The sequence below is a fragment of the Gavialis gangeticus genome, unplaced genomic scaffold, assembly GCF_001723915.1.
Source record: "Gavialis gangeticus isolate Ggan-Ray unplaced genomic scaffold, GavGan_comp1, whole genome shotgun sequence".
NCBI classification, from domain to species: Eukaryota; Metazoa; Chordata; order Crocodylia; family Gavialidae; genus Gavialis; species Gavialis gangeticus.
The window spans coordinates 31250476-31258343 of NW_017729026.1; positions in this window are offsets into that span (position 1 = coordinate 31250476).

The following is a 7868-nucleotide window of genomic DNA, read 5'->3' on the forward strand; positions in this document are numbered from 1 at the left end:
TGGGGGGGGGGGGAGTTATGGGTATGGTTGGGTATGAGGAGTGGCAGGGGACTGTTGGGAGTGGAGGGAGTTGTTGGGGGGCTATGGGGAGTGGCAGGGCCAGGTCCATTCAGCATCTACGGAGTCCAGGTCACACAGCACTGTTACCACCCACTGTTGCTTGCAGCAGAGCCACAGCCCCACTTGCCTGCTGCTGCCAGCGCCACAGCTGCCAGGTGGGGAAGCAGGTGTGTGGCAGCCCCAGAGCTATCCCTAGGGGTGTGTGGGGCCCAGGGCATATCAGCCTGTGCGGGGTCAAGGGGGTGGCGAGCAGGGGGCGTGCCTGAGCTTCATGGAAAACGCCCCACCCGGCCTGATCCAGCTCAGGCCGCACAGATAGGGTGCGTTTGCACAGGACCCTGCCGAGGAGGGGGTGGGGCACTGTGGTCCTCCAGGATGCCTGGGACCCTGTGGTGGGGGGTGCGGCCCTGCAGGGTGCCTGGGACCCTGTGGGGGGGTGGGCGGTGGCCCTGCAGGGTGCCTGTGATCCTGCGGGGAGGGGGCTGTGGCCCTCCGGGGAAGGGCAGTCCATGTGCTGTGGTGGGGGTTCACCCTGTGGGGGGCCAGGGGACCCACCCCTCCTGAGCAGCCCCCTCACGTCCCCCCACAACTACTCACACACCAACCCACATCCCTCCACACAACCACCTGCCTTCCCCCACACCCATTCCCACCCCACTCCTGCAAACCCCACATCTCCCCCATCACACACGCATCATGTGAGGAGAAAACCAAAAGCACACATCAACACATACAGATATTTAGATTTTATTTTATCATGATAATGGAGACACTGGTAGGCTTCCAAATTGCTTTAACATTGTAAATATATCAATTAAGATTGCCCAACTGATCTCTCTCTCAAGTGGTCTTTTGTTCTAATTGTGGAAGAACATGGATTTTTGGGGTATTTTAAAAACTGGATTTGGGATGCTGCTGCAGCAGTCTGGCTGGCACAAGGGTTACTGTCCCCAGATACCAATTGGCTGGGCTCCAGAAGCTCCTGAGAGGAGTAGCCCTGAGCTGCCTGATGGGGCAGGTTTCTATACTGCTGGGGCCAAGACAGGTGCTGGTTCTAGCTCCCCCTGGCTGCAGATCTGGGAGGAGCCAGGCAGGGTTATTTTGCCCCAAGTGGCACAATTTGCCGCATGCCAAAGTGCATGTCTGGGCATGTGTGCTGAGGCAAAAAGCCCCGGCTCAAACTTGCATCGCTGCTTTTTGAGCTGCTGCAAGCGCACAGGCCAGCATGTGCAGACACGCCCTTTGGTTTTTCCTGAGAGAGCAGTGACTCTCCGAGGAGAAACTGAATGTCTAAACAAGGCCTTTAGCCATATCCACGGACTCTATTATGCTAGATGCGGTGTAGACAGAATAATGCCATATAAGAAATAGTTACACCAGTGTACAAGGCTCTGATATATCTGTGTTTAGTGCTGGTCATCCATATTCAAATTAACAATAAAAGGAGACTAAAGTATTTCTGCTTGCCTAGCATTCCCAAACAAAGCATGAGAAAGGGGTATAATTGATTTCTCCACATATTTTGTTGTAAAGACAGGAGTGCAAAAGAACTGAATGTAAAGGGATCTTGAATCACTTTAGGCTGCCAGTTAGAAGGTTTCTAATCATCAGAGCCTTGTGGTTCTTAAGTAGTCTTTTATTTGTAGTGGGGAGCTTAAAAAAACCTACCATATTTTCTTGCATATAACACATAACCCCAAAACCAGCTGGTGAAAATTAGGGAGCACATTGTATGCAAGAAATTTTTTTCCCACAGGTCCAGAATTTTGGGGGCAAGAGAGCAGTGGTAGTGTTAGTTGCCATGGCTCCCAGAGCTCAAGGAGCCACAGCAGTTTAATGTTGCCACCACTCCCTGCCCCCAGCTGGATAATACAGCCATGTTCACTGGATTTCATCACCATGTTGGTTTGGTCCTTGGCCCCAGAGCCAGCACATGTAGTCCTGGAGCCAGTCCATTAACCCCATCCAGCATGCAGGGCTAGCCACATGCTTGGCTACCTAGTTGCTGCTATTCACTTACCACAAACAAAGAACTTTTTCTCTTCAGGCTCCCCTTCAAAAACAAGATGTGTACTATATATGGGTGTGTGCTTTATACAAGAATATGTGGTACTTTTAAAATGAGCTTGATAGTTTCTGAAAGATTATATGATGCAGTTGTCTTCAACGGTAGAGGGCTGCCTATCATTCACCCCTCTAGCCCTGTGTTCTAGGTAAGAAAAGATGGTTCCTAACAAAAGGAACTTATATTCCAAGTATTTTTTTTTCTTCTGGAAGACTTGTGTGCTTTTTGTTTCACTATATATAAAGTCAACTCTTCAACTCGGTTTACCAGAATAAATTTCTTGAAAAAGGAAGCTGTAGTATTAAATGTTTAAACTTGTAAACATAAATGTTGGCTGAATTAGTATAAAACTGCATTACAAGACTGGGACGATCTTGCTTCAAAATTATACGCATTGCATGTCCTAAAAGAGAAATGTGGGTTCTGTTTCTTCCCTATCAGTGACTCCATCCCTCTTATGTCAAGCTTCATCATGTTATAGACCTCTTTGCAGCCTGGTAATCAAAGACCAAAAACAGACTCTCTGTTTTACATTGCAACTAGTTCCTTCATGCTATAAATATTTGCAGTTGTATATTTTGCACTGGTCTGCCCTTAAACTTCAGGAGAACAGTGTTTCTGCCATAACTGGGGGAAAAGTAAAATGCTATCATTGTATATGTGTTCTCCCACAGTCTGTGTACTATTGCCCTCACCTGGATGAAATTTCAAACCTGCTCAAGGGTTTACGACTGCTAAAGGAAGACAATCAGTCTTACCACTACTGTGATATTACAGGCTATTAATTGAAGTACTTCTAAATTATTTTAAAAAGTGACCTGGCTCTTTTCAGGAGCATAATTCACTACAGTGTGGAAAACATAGTTTGAGGATGACACTTGCTGTTTTAGACTAGAATATTAGTTATAGGTATGTCTTTGTGCTATGTGGGTAAAATATGGAATGAAATGCTCAAGTCTAAAAAATATTTTCAATTGCTGGAAGATCTGAACATTTTTGTGGCAAAGAGCTATAGAGGATATAGTTACCAACTTTGTATTTCTTGCATGATTTTAAACCACAGAACTTTTTATGGAGCAAATGTTCTCTTGGTCATTCATGAAGTTGATTGTTCTAGATGCTATGCTGATTATGAATTCAAATGAGCATTAGTGCTTTTTATAACAAAGTTACAGAGTAGCATCAGTTACAGGGCCTATAACAGGAATTTTTTTGGCTGAACCAACATATAATAAAGAGGACTTCAGTTTTCAGTGCCAAAAATGAAAGGCCTTTATTTCCAAACTTTAAATTGCTTGGATTTGTCAGTTTTACTGGAAATCACGGAAGCAACTGTTGTATGAGTTGATGCTGAGATTTAGGGTAACCATGGGTCCTGAAACCTCTCGCTGAGTTTGTTGCTCTAAAACTCCATTTCTTTCAGCTCTGACCTTCCATTGCAAGTTTGACAGTGAGTCAGATTTTCTTTGCTTTTCCATCAGATTCCCCTTCTAGCACTTAACTCTTATAAATCAAAGGTCCTGACATTACGCTCTAGTGCTTTTGCATCTAAAAACATATTTTAATTTAAAATATATGTCTCTGAATGTCCTTTCACGTGCACTAAAGCCTAAATGTAAGGGGCCATGCATTTACAGGTGAAATGCCTCTTTCAAATCTTGAAGGTGTCATTTGATCTGTTAATTGTGATGCCCCTGATACACTAAATAAGACTTTTAAAAGACAGCTCTGGTATCTCTCTAAGCACAAATAAATCTGTCAACTTCAAAGAACTTCCAAGAGCAGATATCATTATACACAGCGAATGTGACACGCAGTGTCATTTAAAATATATATTTAGTTCAGGTTTCCTTAGGAGTGAAACTTTTACATATAGAGACATGTGGTGTGTATATGTGTGTATATATGTATATGTATATGTGTATGTGTATGTGTGTGTATATGTATATTGACTGCATGTCTCTGTATGTAAAAATTTCACTCCTAAGAAAACTTGAAATTACATTAGCCAACATGCTAAGCCTTACTATGAAAACATTTATTTTTCATTGTTTTTTTATACTATAGTTCCATCTCATTCACTGTTCACATTTTTGGTGGATTACGAACTTTAAAAACAGATTGCAGTTTTCACCACAGATTGGGTGAGTGAATTATACATTTCCATTACACCCATCAGCTTCCTCACAAGTCAAGTCATAAAAATCATTCTGGTTTAACGTTTTACTTTGAGAACCACAAAACATGTACTTTTTTGGCAAACTAGAGTGGCTATTTTTGAGCTGATTGTACAGTATCACACAAACTCTTTCCCAATTCTTAGTTCTTTTATAGGAAAAAGTGGTTAGTGTACTGTACGAAAGCCACTGAGACAGGAACATCCTAATTTCAGCTATAACACTTACAGCATAGTCTGACTGAAGTCTCTTAACTCACTTTCTGTTTCCGGTCATAAAATGAGATCCCTGTCAAGCTGTTGTGGACTAGGTAGCTTTATCAAATGTTTTGCATGTGTTAGCTACAGTGTTGATGCCAATTTTTACTTGGGCATGAGTTCTGAAACTTTTTCATAGTGAAGAATGCCTCCTACATAGGATCTCATGGACTATTCCTCTTCCTGTTTTTGATCCTGCCAACCAATTTTCCCACTAGATCCCACAGAGTATTCCTGTGGTGACTGTTTACTTAAGATGAGTTTCTCTTGCAGGTCCCCACCCAATTCAGAGATTATAAATGTGTTACAGCTTTTAGCTAGTGTGACTTTTAGGTCTGGAGAGCCCCATTTTGACCGAGGGCCGCCATTCTTTATTCTAATAACGAGTGTTGGCATATGGATCCCATGGCAAAGAACCAACATTAATGGGCCAAAGCTTAGGGGAGAATCTGGTGTTTACAGCATTTTAGAGTATAGGTCCCAAATGACCTTCCTGGTGTTGTTCTAATTCCTAATGTTCTAGGACTAGCAAATAAATGCTTTCAGCCCTTAGGGTATTCTGAATGAGTGTGCAACTGCTTGCTAGATTTCAGCTGGGTCCTTCTTTTTTCTGTGTCTTTACAGCTATAACCTAGTTTCAGTTGGGTCAAGTGACAAGTGCTGTATGGTTTATACTCATCCTGGATCAAGTGTTTTCCCTTAAAGTTGACTTGTGTGAAATATCATAATGAATTCTCCCTTCCCCCTCAACCAACTAGAATTTTCTGGAGCACCAGTGTCACAAAATGGCTTTTGAGCCAAAGGCATGAAACAAAAAATGCACATCTGAATAAATGATTTGTGTAGCACATGCTCAAAAAAAATGGGATTTGACTGGCTGGGAAGCTAATCTAAACTTTGCTACCTGCACTGTCTGGAGACCATGTGATTTGCTCCCTTTCCAGTTAATGTTGTTATTGCAACAATATGATCATGCTCCTTTATGCCTAGCTGAGGCCCTTCAGGTCTCCTTCTGGGCTTGGGTCCCCTAGTAGCAGCACTGCCTTAGGCCAGCACTGTAAAGTAGGAACGAGGGGGAGTTCAGGCTGGCAAGCATTTTCTCAATGGCTCTGAAATTGAGTTTGGGATTCCACTGGCTTGCTTTTTCCTGCTGCTTTTCTTTACTAAATTCCATCTTGTAAAGCATTCAAATAAAACGCAAGTATGATACAAGGCTGCTTAACAGCTGAGGCAGGTGTTAGCAACTTAACTCTTGAAGTTAAAGTTAAATTTAGCTTTCCAGTAGACAGTAAATTACACAGATTTCAGTCTAAGTTACAGCAATAACAGATCCTGAATAAAGTTCTCTGGAACTACTCTTTAGACTTGTGCATTTGTCTTGTTCACAATGTCCTATATTCTAGCAATTTATCAAGGGCTATAGGTAATCCCTGCTTTAAATCCCTGTTAATAAACAGTTTGGTTTCTTTGCCTTTTCCTCTTTATTATCTGTTGTGATTATTCCTGGAACCACTGTAAATCTGCCAATTGCCTAAAGTCCAAGAAATTGAAGGGAACTATAAAATTTCAGAAAGGAAATCTCTACCAAATTCTTCACTGGCAACCACCAGACTCTACTATAGTTTTAATACTGAAGAGTCTCTAGTTAGATGGGGCACATTTAGTATTTCACTCTAGAGTTACTGTTCAGTACCTTTTTTTTATAAGCAAATATGAGAGCCGTAATTCTGTAGGAAAGCATTTCAGTGATTTCTCCCCCCACCCCTTTCTTTCAGGAAGTGAAATGTCTATAGCTTGATATCAAGTGATTCTTGGGTTTCTCTCCCCCTTTCCCTTCCTTACAATAAAAAAACCCTCTAGGCTTATTATACCAAAATGCATTTTTACTAGATTACAAACATGCAACAGGTTTACTGTGGACCCTGGATATTGCAATGTCCAATTCCAAGGTATTTTATGTATGAGTTTATTAACTGCTAGTAAAGTGCTCCTGGTACTTTTATTGCTATTTTGCAACTTCTGATTTTGTTTGCATTGTGGATCATACTGCAGAGACAGCTCAGCTGTTGCCATGGTTGTGTGCCTTTTTATTTGAAAGTGACATCTTTGGCATCACTGGTCCTACCTGCTGGAAAAGGTGGAAAGTACATACATTTCTGCTTTAAAAAAAAAAACCCAGACCTTACATCCTAGGTGAATGGCTATTCCTGGTAAAGAAGTGAATAGTAGACCACCCTAACCTTTAAGCAGCCTAAGCTGTTTGTTATATAAAAACCTGTGTATTAAAATGTTGGGCTTTATATCTTTGCAGGACTAATTTCAATGGGTCACTAGACATAGCTGCATAAATATTAGCTTGGACCTGACTAGAACAGACAATTTATACAGGGCTGTTTGCTTCACATATACATGAAGAATATATATAATATATATATTTAACTGGAGGAAATGAATTGCTTCTCCCCCACTTCTCCCCCCTGCCACTATTAAACAGTAGGGAGAAGAAAATGGCTGAGCTAATTTAATATCTTGAGATACTCTAAGATGCTGCAGGTGTCTCTTGTCAACACTTTTAAAAGGCTTTCTGCCAATGTGTGGTTTAAAAGTCAGGAAAAGTTAAAATCTACAACAGCACTTATATAGAGATGACGTGTTTTGTGGGGTTTTTTTAGGTTTTTTTTATATAACTGCAAATCCTTGCAGCCCCCTTCTGACCAAACCTGAAGCAAGGGGGGAGATTCCTTTTCTTGAAATAAGCCATGAATGCTTAGAATGTGCTTCAACCTGAAGAGAGGCAGCTTTTAATCTTAATTTAGAGCAATGAATATTAAAATAAAAACGATGTTTTAACTTTGCTCTGCACCAGTTTGGTTTGAAGCAGGCACTAGCTGCCACCTCCATAGGCAGGGACTGAGAGTGGCCTGTTCCTGGGCATAGGCCTGCAGCACCTCAGGCAGCTGGTTCCTTGACTGTGAGATGAAAAATTGTGCTTTGGTCAAAAAAAGTTTAGCTGTGCTTGTGTGGGGTGCTGTGCGTGCTCTCTACACGGGCCGCAGCCAGGCTTGTAACGCCAGACAAATGCCGGCTTGGGAGGTTGAGCCACGCGAGCCTGCGGCCCAGCGGGCGGGAGACCCCCCGGCCCAGGCGAAGCCCAGGGGAACCGGGCCCTCGATGCACGCGGCGCCTGCGGGTCCGGTCCTGAACCCGAGCAGCAGCGCCCACGCGCTGCGAGAGGCGGTGATGGGGGCGAGGGACGCGCTAGCGGCCTGCGGCAGAGCGAGCCCGGGCCGCCACGCGCGGCAAGTGGCC